Genomic DNA, 16,933 nt, shown 5'->3' with positions numbered 1-16,933 from the left:
GAAGCTGGAGAAGAGGGGAAGGCTCTGAGGACAGGGCTGTGGAGACCCCTGCCCACACCACTGCTGGCATCCCATCCTGAGATGGCGCAGGGCAGCGCTCACCCGAGGCCAGGGACGATGAGTGCCCGGCTGGCGTTTTCCATCAATGTTACTGCCCAAGAAGCCAATATTTCCATCTCTGGGCAGTCTTTCTGGAGCAGGCGCACGGCTCTGAGCTGTCCCTGGCAGCCACCCTCCTCACTGTCTCTGGTTACAGAATGCCACCTTTTGCTGTATCCTCACGTGGCCAAAGGGGAGAGGGGCCCTCTGATGTCTCATGACAGCAGGGACCCCGACACGGGGGCTCCACCCTCACGACCCATCACCTCCCCATGGCCTCGCCTCCCGACACCTTCCGCCTTCACGCTGCGGGGTAGGACTTCGACACATGAATTTGGGGGGATGCAGACATTCAGTCCACAGCATTCACCTTTCTAACGCCCCCCCGAATGCCACTAAAGCGGTTGAGTCTGCAGTGTCATCTTTGCTGCCCTGATCTGGGTCTTCTAATACTGATCTTGGCTGTTCCTGAACAATCCAAAATTAGTCGGAAAGAAATAGGAGTTTTAACGACACTAAAACAAACCTAGCTAAAATCTGAACACAAGAAGCTTGGAGCATTGAGCGTATCAGGAAGGAAGAAGCTAAGTTACTCTCTCATCTTGCCAGTTTTCTCCCTTCTCTGTCAAAACACTGGGTGCATCGCTAGGGTCAAATGAAATGACTCTGGAATCACACGAGCAAATGCCACAGCATGAAGAAAAAATACACTCATGGTAATATGATTTATGTTAACTAACAAAATGACTCTAACTTACGTAAAAAATAGAAAATATCATCTACAACATAGGACAACTGTTGCCAGAGCCTAATAGCAGCCCGGAATCCACGTAGGGACTGCACGCTGCTCAGGAAAGTGAACTGATCTGACAATGGGCAGAGTTTTTTCCTTTTCCGTCTAGTTTTATTGCCAGATGGATGCAAAGTACAGACATACACAGGTATGTATATTCACAAAGTTGTAGTCTTGTAATTAAGCAAAAGCCCACAGTAGCATCAACGGACCGCAGACTGGCAACACGTGGGCTTTTTCCCATAAAAATGGGAGGACCTTCGAGGTGGTAGGGGAGAGATGTGACCTAAGTACCGTAAGGGCTCAGGAAGAGAACACCGTCACGATCGCCGCTGTGATGACATTGTCTGCCTGTGTCCCTGTGCCTCTGGAAGACACGGATACAGTCTTCCGTGTAACCAACCATGGGGACGGTGTGGACGGATTCCAAAAGTAGCCTCCACCCGACTCCGCCTCGCCCAGTTTTGGTTACCGCAAGCCGTCTCATCTTTGCTAGTTAATAGTCTCGTGATCTGGGGAACGTTCATTGACTTCTGTGAACTTAGAATCATCCCTGGAACGTGGCAGACTTGGAGTAAATTTAACCCAGCTGCTTTTCCTCATCCTCTTCATGAATCCAAAAGAATTTTTCACTCTCGTGGGCAGAGAGCGAGCGTGCCTCTAAGTCAAGGATGGCAAACAGCCTTCATGTCACGTGTTAGCTTTGCCAAACAGCGAGCCATGGTCGCAGGGACGACTCTCCAGAAACACCCTTTTTCCCTGCTGTCCGTACCTGTTAGAGAACAGACAGGTCGGTCAGTTCTATCTCTGTTGTGCTGTTTGGCTTTTCTGGTCCATTTCTTTCCCCTCCCTTTGACGAAGTGCCTGTGCAGATGGGACCCTTAGGTATTAGATCTAGTGTAATTCTCACTGTTATACCTAAGTCATTTCCATTATGACATAAGAAAAGGACTTTAGGAAAGAAATTCAGAGAAACCCAGAAAGCTTAAACAATGTAGCAGTGTTTTTCTTCTACAAAATCCTTTTTTCTGATTCTATGTACTTTTGCAATCCCTTTTAACCAATACAGATAAAAAGAAGTGTCTCAAATCACTTTGGGTTTTATGCTAGTAATGACATTTATCTTCATGGTAAAAATATATTCATTTTTTAATTGAAATATAACTGACCTAGAACATGGTGTCAGTTTAAGGTATAAAATGTGTCGACCGGATACATTTCTGTATTGTAATGTGGTTCCCACGTGAGCAATAGCTAACACCTCCGTCACTTCCCAGATAGACTCATGAGTTAAGCTGCTACAAGAAGGGGAAGCAGAGAGGAGTGGTTAGTGTTATTTCCTACGCAGAGGCCCCGGGGCCGTGATTCCTGGGCTTTGTGCTCTTTCCGCCCTGTGAGAAACTCCGTGAAGAGGCCAGTGGAGAAACAACCCCTCTGCCAGGTCCATGGGCTTTTTCAGCCAAGAACCAGATTCTCGGAGTGCGAAGAAAGAAGGTGGCCCCTGAGCTCTCGTAGAGACGAGCTGAAACGTAGTCAGTTGTCAGGTGGGATTCAGGGCGAACTTCAGAAAGAAGGGATGCATCATTCATCACTCAGAGACTGGAAACCCCAGGATCATTCACAGAACTTACATGTCTATTTTCAACACGTGTCGGTGTGAGGGGTGAGGACGTGGACAAAGGGTGGCAGTTTTACAGCAGGGTAAGAGCTGAATTTTGGAGTGGTCGCTCCTTAGGCAGAGAGGAGAGGTCCTTCGTCTGGGCATGACTGGACTCTCAGAGGCACTGATGTGGACGGGGGAGACGGCTTCTAGAAGCCTTTGGAAGAGCAGTTCACAGGGTTTGGGGAGTGATGGTGGGGCAGGAAGGAGGAAGCAGGTGTAGGGGCTGGGAGACCATGCCCTGAGTTCAGCTTTGGACAAGGAGATCGTGAGGTGTCTGGAGTGAAGCCTGGAGCCAGCATGGATAGTCTCCGCTGTTGTTCACGTGCGTCAATGCTGTTTTAACTAGAAAGTACGGAGAGCTGCCTCTACAGTGGAAAGTTCTGGTTCTCATCCCATCAGATCTTAGTTCCCAGGTTGGCTGCCCTGCCCAGGTATTTGTCTCGGGTCCAGCGTGACTCTGGATGTTTCTGTGGGGGCTTTGGATGAGATTCACATTTAAATCCATGGACTTGAGGAAAGCAGATTACTCTCCCTAACGTGGTGGGCCTCGTCCGATCACTTGAAGGCCTTAGCAGGACAAACTACTGTTCTACCTGACGTCCCCTAAGCAAGGAGCAACTCTGCAGCAGACAGCCTTTAGACCAGAGTGTCAACCCTTCCCTGCCTGCAGCCTGCCTCGTCACACTCTAGACTCACCACACCTCTACCGACACGCGAGCCAATGCCTTATGACAAGCCTTTCTCTCTCTCTCTGTCTCTCTCTGTGTCTCTCTCTGTGTCTCTCTGTCTGTCCCTTGGTCTCTGTCTCTGTCTCTCCCTCTACCCCCCGCTCAGGATATGTTTCTTCTGTTTCTCTGGAGAACTCTGACTGACGAGCTGTTCTCGTGTGGCTGGCGTACATGGTTACAGATTTTCCCGACGCACGTGCAATCACACACGTGCTTTCACAGCATGAAGTCACGAAGGAAACGAGGTCGCTACCTCGCAGAGAGAGCGCCCCCCACTGCAGAGACCGCTAGGGGCGGTGAGAGACGTTCCATCCTTTCCTCCACACTCCCTGGCCTCTAGTCCTTTTCTGCTTTGGGATTTTTGCTTCCAGTCTTTGCCCATGTCTTCACTCAGATGAAGGCTTTTCTTTCATGTGCAGGATCTTTTGTGTTCTAAGAGTATCAACACTGGTCAGTTCATATACTTCAAATCTTTGCCTTTGAATGGCCTCCACTGTCTTTCATTCCTGTATTGGTGTGGATGGATTTCACGTCCTCCGGTTTATTAATCGTTATTTCCTTCACGGCTTTGTGCTTAGGGTGGCTACCGTACCCTAAGATTTTTTAAAAATGTGGTCCTTCTATAGTTTCACTTTCATATTTTAATCTTTGAGATAGGGTTTAGGTATGAGAAGAGGCAGGAAGCCATTTTCTCAAACACGATTGTAGCCAGCTGTCTCATCGGAGTTTTCAAGTGCTCACTGGTTTCTTTTTGAATCTCAGAAATTGAGTTTATTAAGACAACACCAATTTAAACTCTTTCTTTCCCTTTTAAACACAAGCTCCTCTTTCCCGGGTTCACCTTTTCCTTCATTTACATTCTCCCCGTCTTGGAAGATCAAGGTACTAAAGCTCTTTCTGTCCGGTTTCACAGACAAGAGGGACTGAAGAGGCCTATTTTGCTGAATAAAGAACCACATGTGATGATGCCCAAGCCCTTCCTGTCAGCCCCACTGATGAGTGCGCCCCGAAGCCGTGGCTCATGGCCCCCCGAGTGAGACCTCTCAGCGCTGACACCCCCACAGGGTTCTCCCTGGCCCAGGGTGGCGACGGGTGCTTCTAAGGGGCTTCCCAGAGTGCTGGGCGGCTGTGAACCCCCCGCCCTGTGCCCCCATGCTGACACCCCTGTACCCGCGGGGCCACCACTGAGCCTGGAAAGCCTCCCCCCAGTCCCCCCGACTCTTCAGCCGTGGCTCACGGCAATGGGTGGTCCACAAAGTAGCCTGACAAATATTACCGGACCCCTTACACCCCTGAGCCAGAGAAGAGAAACAACCATGTTTCCTGATGCGCTTGGGAAATGAAGGCACAGAGGGGGCAAAGTCAGGCCTGGCCTCCCACCGAGCTCTCTCACGATACCCGTTTCATTTTCAACGCTCATGGAAAAATGAAGGACAACACTCAAGGCATGTTTTTTCCCACCACGGTTCCCATGTCATGGGGCCTTGCTGGCCACAACAGACGGCCATCCTCCCTTAGCGCTTATCAGCCCCCACGATCAGCGCTTACACTGGAAGCAAAGGTCCTGACCTCTGTCGTGTGCTCATCCCAGCAGTCGCTACCCCCGTGTCGTCAGCACGGTTTTCCCTCTGCCCCAGAGCCCCTCCGCGTCCTGCCTCTGGTCGGCCATCATGGCCACTCCTGACTCCAGCTGGACTCCAGCGCGCCCTTCCCCTCGCCGGCGGAGAGCCTCCGCGCCCCGAGACTAGAGCGCTCAGTGTTGAGGGAGACAAAGTCTGGGTTGAGAACCTTCTGTGTGGTACCAGCACACTGGGGCTCAGACAGCCACAGGGTGGGCCGGGGTGCAGATTTCCAGGACCCAGAAGTTGCGTGCGGTTTCAGAGACAGAGAGTGGTCAGGGGAATCCCAGGTCTGACAGAAAGAAGGTATAATTTACATTTCCCTGAAGATGGATGCATTTGAATATTTTTTTGGATATCTTCTTAAAACCGTTCATTAACTTGTGCAACTGATACAGGCAAACTGACATTCCTCGTGTACAGTTGCATGCATTTTAACACATGCACTGATTTGGGCGACCACCGTCACCACCAGGGTACGGTCCCAGCGTGCCAGAGTGGTCCATCATATTCTCCTTTGTCGTCACACCTGCCCCTCACGCCTAACCCCTGACCACCCGTCATCTATCTTCTGTAGATAAATCGGTCTTTCCCCCCATGCCATGTGTCTTGCTATAGGTAATGCGACTGCATTTTTTCTCTGACTGCATTCGAGATTTTTCGTGAACACAATCTGAGATGCAGTTTGTTGAGCGTATCCTCTGTCACTTCTGCTGAGCTTCTGAATTCCCTAAGTGCATGTCTTTTGACCAAGTGCCCACAATTGCCTATTTCCCACTGCCTGCTTTCTCGTGACCAACTCTAGTGCACGCGCCCCCACTTCCTTCAGACCCCCGACCTCGGCGGGCCCTCACGCCTGAGCAAGCACACTAAGGTCACGCGCCCTCATCAGCTTCTCCTGGGAACCCGCAGGCCGTAGGGAGCCCTCCTCCCGCCAGGCCCGCTGCTCATTTCCCCTGGCTTGTCCAGCTGCCCCTGCAAAGACTGCTTATTTCTGCCTGCCGCCTCTGTACCCAGGAAAAGAAAAACCTTTTTCTGTAGGATTTGGAGACATCGTGGATTTCTGAGATCAGAGTATTCTCCCCAGTGCAGTCATCTCGCTTTCTAATTAAAGCCTCTCCTTATGTAAGTCCAGACTTATTTTAATTTGACACTTTTGATAAATTTGGGAGTTTTCCGTTACTATTTCTTCATATATATATATATTTTTTCCCCTCTGCACTGCACTCTCCTTTCTCCGCATCTGGAGCTCAGAGAGCCTGAGTGCTGGCTTCCTTGGTGCTGCACGGGGGACCCTGAGGCTCTGTTCAGCGTTCTTTTTAAATCGTGCTTCTGTCTCTTGCACAAATGGGCTAATTTCCATCTGTGCGCTACGGACTTCCCTCTGTCCTCTCCAGTCTGCTGCCATTCTGCCCACCCCGTGGATTTTTAACTGTGGCTATCATATTTTTCAACTGTAAAATTTCCAGTTGCTTCTTCTTTATATTTGTTTTCTACCCCCATTGGTTTCCTAGCTTCTCTTCCCTTCAGCATTGTCCGAGCTTTCACGGGACTGTGGTTAGCACAGGTGTCTCAAGGTCTCTGGTTTGGAACTATTTGCCGTGTGCTCCAGAGAGGTCCCCGTCTGCACCACTCGTGTGCTTCCTTCTCAAGCTCAGAGATGACCCCAGGATTTCACTCCAGGCTGGGCTGTGGGGTCACACTCTTGATCCCCATTCCCTGGTCCTGGGCCAGCCTTCGGTTCCTGGACCCGGGGCTGGGGCCTTAGTCTCCTCACCTCCGTGCAAAGGCTGTGGCCGTCTGCACCCTGGGCCAAGTAATGGGAGAACATAGGGCAGCGGGGGGCAGCGGGGGGCTGGCCCTGCCCTCCTCGGGTCTCCCCCCTGCCAGCCACAGAAACTGTTTCCCGGGGCCTGGGGCCACAGGGAAGGGACCACAGAGGAACCCGGGCACTTCCACGCTCTCTCAGGCCCCTAGGAGGACCCTTTTCACTCTTCTTCCTTCTGTGCTCGAGAGGCAGGACCACACTGATCTACTGTGGACTTTTTCTTGGACAAAATAAATACATTGTTCATCCCAATAACCTCTACATTTTTAGGGCTTTTGCAACTATTGACCCTTTCATGTTTTAAACCCTGTCAAATAGCATGAAAATCATTCACGATCATGATCTGCATTGTTTGAACTCTGATCCAAATGTTTGAAGAAAGGAAATATTTTTTGCAATGTTAGTGCAGTTTTTAAACTTGGGATGTGCTATCGTGTTATATGTCTGGGGACTCCTGACGCCTGGTGTCTCCTGCTGTGCTTGCTGGGTGCGGGGAGCACGGGAGGGACCCTATGCACCTGTGTGTGCATTTAAAAATGCCTGGATATCAAACTGTCCCCTTCACTCCACGTCACTGAGTGACATTGCATATCTGTGATTATGTTACTAGTAATGTGCCATGTGAGTCTTTGGCCATTCATAAGTAATAATAAATATACACGGCTGGCATGGCTAAATCTATCTATCTATCTATCTATCTATCTATCTATCTATCTATCTATCATCTATCTATCTATCTAATGCAATGAATATATATATATGAAATGAATATATATGAAATATGTGTATATATGAGAAAACAGAGAAAGAGTGGTCTCAGGGTCTGTCCCCATCCCCATGGGTTCTAGTCCATCTTTGAGCTCCGTCAAGTGATTCTGGAAGGAAAGGAAATTGATACGCACACTCCTGGTCTGGTGGGACTTGGAGCCTTGCTGTCCTTCCCTAATCGACCTGCCACCGTTCACTTTTCCAGATTTCCAGAGAGCTGCTGTGTGCGTTCTGCCTAGGACTTAGGGTCGAGTTCGGTGGGAGAGACCCCGGGGTGGGGGCCTTCCTCCGTCTTTCTTGGAATCAGCACCGGATTTCATTCTTTGAAATATCTGTTCAAGTCTCTTGCATAGTTTCCCCTTTGGATAATCTTCCTCATCCAATCTCTCCTTTTTACGTAAAAATAGCTCCATAATTGGATGGTTCACTTTAGCTGCTAGTGGTTCTTTGAAGCGCACATGTCTCGTGTCAGATTACAGAGGCGGGATCTTCTCAGTTTGTCCTTCTGCTCTCGAACATCTTCTACCTTTAGAAGAGTTATTATTATTATTGTTATTATTATTATTTTTAATATATATCTCATTTTCAAAAAGGAAAATCCGATGTCCTCTAATATGAAAGAGGAAAAGTGGGGCGCCTGGGTGGCACAGCGGTTAAGCATCTGCCTTCGGCTCAGGGCGTGATCCCGGCGTTATGGGATCGAGCCCCACATCAGGCTCCTCCGCTGGGAGCCTGCTTCTTCCTCTCCCACTCCCCCTGCTTCTGTTCCCTCTCTCGCTGGCTGTCTCTATCTCTGTCGAATAAATAAATAAAATCATAAAAAAAAAGAGGAAAAGTGAGACCCCCCTTTAGAAGGAGACCAGAGACGATGGTCTCAGGAAACTGGCTTGTTCCAGCCGAGCCTCACTCCCTGGTTCCCAACACCTTCCGTCCAGGGAGCTTGGAGACATGGAGCTCACTGCCTGGGGCTGTTTCCACAATTGTACCAAAATACTTCACATCAAAAACGTTATGAAATTAAGATTTGTACATCCTTGTGCACTTTTGCAAACATATATGGAGACGTAGGTAGACAGAAGAAACAAACACTACAGCTGGAAAAAAAAATCATTAAAAATAGCCCGGATCTCCCATGGGAAGATGACATAAATTCTAGTGCCTGTCCATTAGTGCTGTTGGTGGGGAAAAAATGGATTTAGATTTACTTCTCTGATATTTATTTCTGAGGTTCTGGGTTCTCCTTTGCAGATATTAGACATGTTAGCAAATGGACATGCTCCTTATCCAATATCTTCTCCAGTAGCTTCCATAATATCTTTTCCATATTAATGTTTCAGGGAAAGTATGTGTAAGCGTTCCCCTCTTTCAAAAGATTAAATGGCTGCAGTCTCTCTTCTCATTTGAAGGATATTAGAATCTTATAAGCATCGTTTTTCTTCATGTGTGCAATGTTCATCACTAAGGGAGGTAATGCATCAAGATAGTAAGTGCATCTAGTGAGGGGTTTATTGGTAATATCCAGCGGTGTCATGTCCAAATACACATGGTTTTTACAGCAATACGTGTCATGTAATTAGAGCTTATTATTGGCTATGATGTCAATACTCAATGTCAGTTACTTTAGAGCATTTTAATTCAGGCCAAAATTGTGGACGTTTTCCTTTCTAATCTGCTGACAGTGGACATAGCAATTATGATGTGTGAGAGAATTCTCCACCTGGCAACCGTGGTTGCCATGGTGATGACCGTGTGGGCAAGAAGGGCTGTGACTCACTGTGCCGTCTCTGCTGGGCTTCCCCACCTCCCAGGGGAGGAATGTGCATGGGGCTGAGGATTGCCACCCAGGCTCCTTTGTTACTCCCGCGCTGCCACCTAGTAGGGGAAGTCACACGGTGTGGACTCGCCTTGTTCAGAACGACTTCTCCACATAAAAGGATGGGTAATCCGCTTTGCTAAACCACGATCTGCACTGAAACAAAGAAACTCTGATTTTATATCATAAAAACAACAGAATCGCTGTGGTATGGCTACTGAGGCATAATTAATACTATGTCCTCCGTGATACAATTTAAACAGATGTTCACTCTTCGCGTTCTGTGCCCATTTCAGCTACCATGATGATCGTAGAATCGATGAAACAATACTATCGATACATTTCAAAACTACTTTTATTGCCTAGCTGTGATTTAAGTATTTTTTAAAAATTCCTATCCATTCAGAGATGTCCAGGCGATTTGAAGTTAGGACTCCATGCCCGAATCCCCCATCCAGGAGCTCGGAGACCTTCAGAAGATGATTTGACTTCTCCGTGGTTTCATTCTCTCATGTAACGGGGAAAAAAATAGTAAGGTTGAAATGAGGATTGAATGTGAAAGTATGTTAATGTGCTTCAAACCATTCCTGGCAGAGTAATCAGTAAACTAGTGTTTGCTCTCATCATCATTAGCTGTCCCAGTCCGGTGGAAGAGTGCCAGCGTTTTTCTAGGCTCCCTGGAGAGTGACCTCCCTTAGACACCTTGGTCTTCTGTCCCATCCTCCCTTGGGAGTCTGAGTGAGATACAGGCAGAGACCACTGGGTGCCTTGTTCCAAGTTTCTCACTTAGACGGAGCTAACCTGTCAAAGGTCCTGAGTCAAGAGCTTCTCCTTTAATGATGGGAGGGAGTAACATGAGTAGGTGTGTCTTTCCTGATGACTGGAACTTTCTTCCGGGGGGACCACCCCAAGGTCTACCTTGGAGAATGAATTGACAGGCCCATTGGTCTTCTGCTGAGCTTCTCCTTCCCAAATTCATCAGAGCTAACATGGGGATCATTTGGTGCCCCATCTGCCCCTTCTGCCCATTTAGCGCTCATGAGACGCAGAGCTCAGGTGGGAAGCAAACTATTTACTGGATCCTCTCAAAAAACTACCCTTGTTAAAAGTTGATATGTCATCAATTTGTCTTACTGACGCCATATATACATTTATCAGAACAAGCCATAGAGATTCAGAGATCTATATACAGAATCGTGCAAAAGATTTTGTGGTGGTGGTATGTTGTTTCGTTTTTTTTTCTGGACCTATTTTGGAATTTAAGCTGTTGAATTTTACTTTTCCTCTCCTATTACAGTTCGAGATTGTCAAGGACTTTCTGAGTCATACCAATGTAGTCAGTCATTGCTCGGTGTTTTAATGACCCCGGTGAATTTTTCATTATGTTGTGGTAAAACTCAGAGAAGATAAAGCATCTAGATTGCCTACTGAAGGACAGAGGTATGAGTGCTCACCTAGCAAAGAGGACGAAGCTGCCACCGTGGATTGCCAGGGAAATCGAGGGAGGTGCATCTGTAAAGCTGGCAAGGTGGGTCTAAGCCAATGACACTAACCTCCATTGATCCCAGAAAAAGTTGAATTTATCAAAGGTTGACCACTGTTAAGCAGAACATGAAAGCTCGGTATTTCTTTATTCCCTCCTGTTTCTTCATTAGGCTAATGATACACTTCCAGATCGGTGTGCAGCCACCCCAAGAGGACCTCAAGTGTTTCATGTTCTTTTTGTTTGTTTGTTTGTTGTTGTTGTTTTTTTTTTTCATGTTCTTAGTTCCTCTTTAATCCCCTTTCGCCACCCCCGGCACCTGTGACTTTAACAGGCCCCCGGTTTGACGTGCCCCCTCGAGTACGCACGCACTCTACAAAATACCTGATTTTGATTGCAGAAGCATTTTAAATTTTGTTCATTTGCTGGGTGGCTTCTTTCTTTTATTATTCAGCTTTAAGTATGTAGCCTGTTACTAAGTATATCTCTAGTTCCTGGGGTCTCGAAGGGTTTGATCTCCAGACGTCCTTACACTCTTAAAAATGAAGATTCCAAAAAGCTTCTTTTTACCATTATAGTCCACATGTACCCACATTAAAAACTCAAAGTGAGAGCCTTAAAAACTATTAATTTCTTTGAAATGACAATAAAAACCCATTACACGTTAACATATATATTTTATGACATATAATATATTTTTATAAAAGATAACTAACCGTATTTTTAGAAAAAATTAGTGACAAGAGTGGCGTCGTTTTCCACTCTTTTTGTTTTGTTTTTCATTTTTGCAAATATCTTTAATGTTGAGCTTAATAAAAGATGGTTGGATTCTCACATATATTTCTGCATTCGATCTGTTGCGATATGTTGTTTTATTTGAAGTCTATGAAGGAATTCTGGTCTCAACGACAGGTGTGGCTGGAAAAGGGAGGAATATTCGAATAGCATTGTCAGCTCATTGTGGATATTCTTGATTGGTACCCTAACAATACTGACAAGTGGTAATTTCTTCAAGGTGAGTTGTGATGTGGAGTCTGAAACCATGCCAATTAAGTTTTCATGCTCATTTACATAAAACCCACTGGTCTGTCTGACACTGTGAATAGATCGTTTGCGCATGTCTGACAGCCTAACATCTCCCGTTGGTCACTTCAAAACTATCGATTCCCTGACGAATGCAGACTTCCAAGTGTTGACACACTCACTTCTGTAACATCCAATGACACCCATTGGGATCTCACCACACACATCATCAGAGAAGTCTGTGAAGTATTGGGAAGCTGTCGAAATCCCGAAATTCTCATTTTCGTCTGAAAGTTCAAATCTTACCATTGGGCACACATAATGTTGGATATGTTCCCCAAACTGACAGGTTCACTTTGTTCATTGGGTGGAAAACGTCTGCCCAGATCCGAGTGGGACAACTGTGGCTTGTCCTCCAGCGGGCGTGGCAAGCAGGAACGGTGTTCCATGAACACCTGCTGTTACCGCACAAGCCATTTCCTTGACACGCGATCCCGCCCCAGGGGCCCCGGCGAGTTCCACGTGGGTCCCATTTCCTCACACGGGATAGTAAAGAAGCACACCTACAGACTGAGGTTTAGTAAGACGAACGCTTTTCCCCGTTTCATTCTTCCGCGGGACTGGCTCTTGCTGTCATGTGTGCACATGGTAGTGCTGTCACGTCCGCACGTGTCCTGCTGTTGTTTGACTCACCCTGCGGCTCTGGCTGCTTTGCCCCCACTCGGCCTTGTACCATCATTGCAATGACCGACACACTGAAAAAAACCCAATGGCTGCCTTCGTTTTATTATGACGATGGCTTTGGCCTCATGAATTCTCTGAAAGAGGGGGATCCTTTGGGGTCCTCAGACCGCACATGAGAACTGATGATGTAGCTGACGATCTCTGCCTGCTCAGTACTATGAATGCCTTGACTACAGGGTTAAACCAATCCACTTATATATATAACCAATCCACTTATGTGATGAAAGCATTGAGACTTGAGAGAGGAAATCATCATAATGCTGGGATATAGATGAAAAATTCGATTTGATATTTAAAGTTTAATTTTTTAATAAAATAAGTAAATGGAATTTAGATAAACAGTACACAAATTAAACCATATGCGTTAACAATGAAACCTTTAGATCTAAAAAAAAATGAGGATGCCACAGAACGATTAGAAAAAATTGCAAAGATTCAATCTTGTAACACAGAATAATTATAAATATGACAAGAAAGGACTTCCACCCCCATTTACCTACTATTGTATTCTTACCGTAGTCAAGGTAAAGGGCTCCTGAGAATGCTTAGTGGGGCACCTGGGTGGCTCAGTGGATTAAGTGCCTGCCTTTGGCTCAGGTCATGATCTTGAGGTCCTGGGATGGAGGCCCTCGATGGGCTTCCTACTTAGCGGGGGGTCTGCTTTGCCCTCTCCCTCAGCCCCTCCTCCCTCCTTTCTCCCTGCCTCCTCCTCCCCCCTTCCCTCCTTCGTGTGCGTGCGTGCGCGTGCTCTTCTCTCCTCTCTCAAATAAATAAATAAAATCTTTTAAAAAAAGAATGCTTTAATGCTCTCTTTTATCTGTATAACATGGTATAATGTCATGTTTGGTGAATTATATTTTTAAAACATCTATGTCATTAGTCTTCCCAATATTGAAAGGTTTTCCATTCAATTCCTAAAGAAAATGTATGACTTTTGATGGCAACTGTAACTTTCATCGAAGTCCCATAGGCAGAGTCGGAGACATAAGGCTGACGGTCATTATTTGCCCGAAGGTCTTATCTAGTTACATCTGGTGTTAAAATTCCTGGGACGACTGACCCTCCTCTCTCTTTCTGAAACTGCTTCCTGGAAGAGAAGAGGGGTTATCCGTTTTTACCTTGCTGGGGTTTTGTCTGATTTGTAGTTATTTTCGAAGAAACATTTGTAGGTTTTGATAATATTTTCTATCACATGATTCTTTAATCCATCGATCTCTTCCTTTTTCCATTTCCTTATTTGATGGTATTTATACAAGTTTACCAAAACATGGTATTTGTCCTTTTATTTTTCCCGCTGAATTCTTGGTCCTTAAGAATTTTTTAAAATTTTTAAAAGTTTTTTCGTCTAATTCAGGTCCTCTTCTGACCTGACAGTCTTGCATTTCTTTCTGCAGATTGCTTTAGCTACCCTCGGCGTTCTTGATCTGTCACGCTCATCTCACTGGGTCGTGCGCATCTCGTAAGGTTCTTTTTTGAATTTCCACCCACAGGGTGTGTGATCACATGGCTTCAGTTTTCACACACACAAGCACGCACACAGAAACTCAGTGCCGGGGCTTCTGTGCCTGATTGGAGAAAGACATACCTGCCTTGAGGTCATGAAGATAAGCTCTATTCTGGAAGCGCCATAATTTGTGGGGATTTCTTTTCATGCCCTTAATCCGCCTGCAATCTGCATACTCAACTCTTCGAAGGTCTGAGTCACTGCATTTCTCCCCCGACGAGAGAGTTGTCTCAGCATCATGTCCCCACTTTATCAATAGGAATAGTGGGAAATAGCGTCGTAGGGGAGCCTCCGTTTCCGTGATGCTTAGCTTGGTTGGTCTATTTGATTCTCCTGGTGCAAGGACCTCACACCCTAATTACTCCAGCTTCACGATAAATTTCAGTATCTGTTGGAACAAGTCCTCCCAGCATGGCTTCATTAAGCATATCTTGACTGTTCTTGGCCATTTATAAATTTTAAAACTGGCTCGCCAAATTTCACACAAAAATCAGGGATTCTCATCGGCAATACACTTTGGTGGAAAGTGATGTATTTAAAATAGCAAGTATTCTAGTCCATGAACTTATTATATCTTCTCCTGTATTTCATCCCTTACTGTTTCTCAGTATGGCTTAGAATTCTCGCTATGTAGGTCTTGTCTGTGATTTCTTAGATAAATTCCTGGATACTTGTCTTTGTTACACTATTACGAAACCTATCGTTTTTTAAATACCATTATTTTTTAGTTCTTTGCTGTTGGCATATAAAAATACAATTGGGTTTTGTACATTGAGTTTGTTAATAACATTAAGAAGCTTCTTTTTTGGTTAATTCCCATGATGTATCTGTAGATTACTGGAGAGTAACTGCATGTAAAATGATGTCGTCTGCTACTAAGCACTCCCATCCTCGCACCTTTTATTTATTTATTTGCGTCTTCCTGAACTGACCGGCATCTCCACTATAATGCAATTTAATAGGCATCTCCACTATAATGCAATTTAATAATCAAAAGCAGTACATTTTTTTCAAGTTCTGGATCTCAAAGGAAATTTTAACTGATTTTTTTAATTTAGCCCTTCTATGAAGAATTTTATTTCCTGAATTCCAAATACAAAATCTTAACTTCCAATGTCTTTCGTTGATGAATTTTCTGAGAGGTAATGTCCTCTAAAAAAGATCAGCTGCAGATGTTATCATCATGGTCTGACACGTCCAGTTCTCGTGGCTTTGCACCACTCAAGCAAGGGCACGGGCAGCTCTGAGACGCTCACTCCCAGAAAGCATGACATTCAAGCCCTCCTAGGACCAATTATTTTCTACCACATTGTTTGTTTCACAAAATCAACCGAGGGCACAGCCCGGCAGTCCCCATAGGAAAAGGCATTCTTCGGGGCTCAGATTTTCAGCACACTCCACAGTTTTAGGGCTGGAGCTCTCAGTCCAAAAAGGCAATGTCCATGAGCCGTCAGTTGTTCATCGCTCCGATGAAACGTTTTCTACAGACCAGCACTGTTCATAAATTGGCCAAGAAATCCTGGCGATGATGGCATGACTCACAGAGTCCCACTGCTCTCATCACGCTCATGCTTTGTCTACAAAGACGCCGTTCACTCAGAACGATGCCTCCGCGTACGCCTGGCTTCAGACTTTTGATTTGTGTTTATGACGTAAGCTTAGAGGAACGATTTGACACTGTGGCTCTGAGCTATAAATCCCAGAGTAGGGGTTCCTCGGTGCGTAATGCGGTACTGGCAGTCAGCTGAGACATGGCTTGAGACCTTCAAACCCTTCTTGAGCCACTCGTATGAGATATCAACTTACACCTGTTCCCTTTGATTGGAACAAAACCCCCCATTCCTGTCGCTGGTCACTGCCGTGAAACACAGATTATTCTAGGCGAGTTCACTTGCAAGATGCTCAGGATTATGAGCTCGAGTTCTATATTTAAAACAAGAAAGGACGGTTATGTTTATCAGGGTCTAACTGGACTTCAGGAGTTCTTAGCATGCAAAGTGCTGCAGGCAAGTGGACCGAGGTGGTGTTATCGTATTTGTCAACGTTTTCCCACCCAGAGTGACCAGCCGTGAGAAATAAAGTTTTTAATGCCATCAGGTGATGAGCATTTTGGCAACATCTTCCTGAATATTCACCAAGGTCACCGTGAAGGTGAGAACGTTCCTTGGTTTCCAGGCGTGTTGCTGGAGCGGCTTACCTGCTATTTACGAGTCCTGGGATCCCACTTCCACATGTCATTTAAACAATGGCTCTTCAAAAGGGAAATTGCTCTCTGTTTTAATTTTTTGGCTCAGGGGTCATGTGAAAAGTTATGTTGGCAGGACACGGTTTAGTGACTTAGCTTCTGGGATCTACTGATTCAGTGATTTTGTTCCATTTTTCCATTTGTTAAATTTTCTACAGTGATGAGGACTTGAGAGTTTGAAAACATTTTATTCTCTGAAGAGGTAATATTATTATTTCTTTTTTCTATTATCCAGAACAATGCAAGTTATCCTGAGAGCATAAACATAGTCTCATCTCTGGAAAGATAGTAGAAAGGGAACAGATGACAAAGAAAAGAAGAGACTCTTAAACTCATTTTTCTTTCATATAAGAGCAAATGAACATTTTCTTTGGATGTTGTAACCCCCCCCCCCTTCTTGGATGTTCTAAGCAAGAAATAGTTCCGTAATACATGCATAGACTTTGCACATGACAGATAAATTTAAATGAGTCAGAGCCTCAGGTCAAGATTGCTTTACTTTGGAAAAACCATAGACATGCAAAGCTCTTGAAATCAACAGGAGATTCAGCAGATCACACTGCAGAGCAAAAATACATTTTCCTGGCCGAGCTGACATTTACAGAAGATTTCCCTCATGGCTG

Source organism: Ursus arctos, unplaced genomic scaffold (assembly GCF_023065955.2).
Source record: "Ursus arctos isolate Adak ecotype North America unplaced genomic scaffold, UrsArc2.0 scaffold_33, whole genome shotgun sequence".
NCBI classification, from domain to species: Eukaryota; Metazoa; Chordata; class Mammalia; order Carnivora; family Ursidae; genus Ursus; species Ursus arctos.
Note: the sequence above shows the minus strand (reverse complement) of the source record.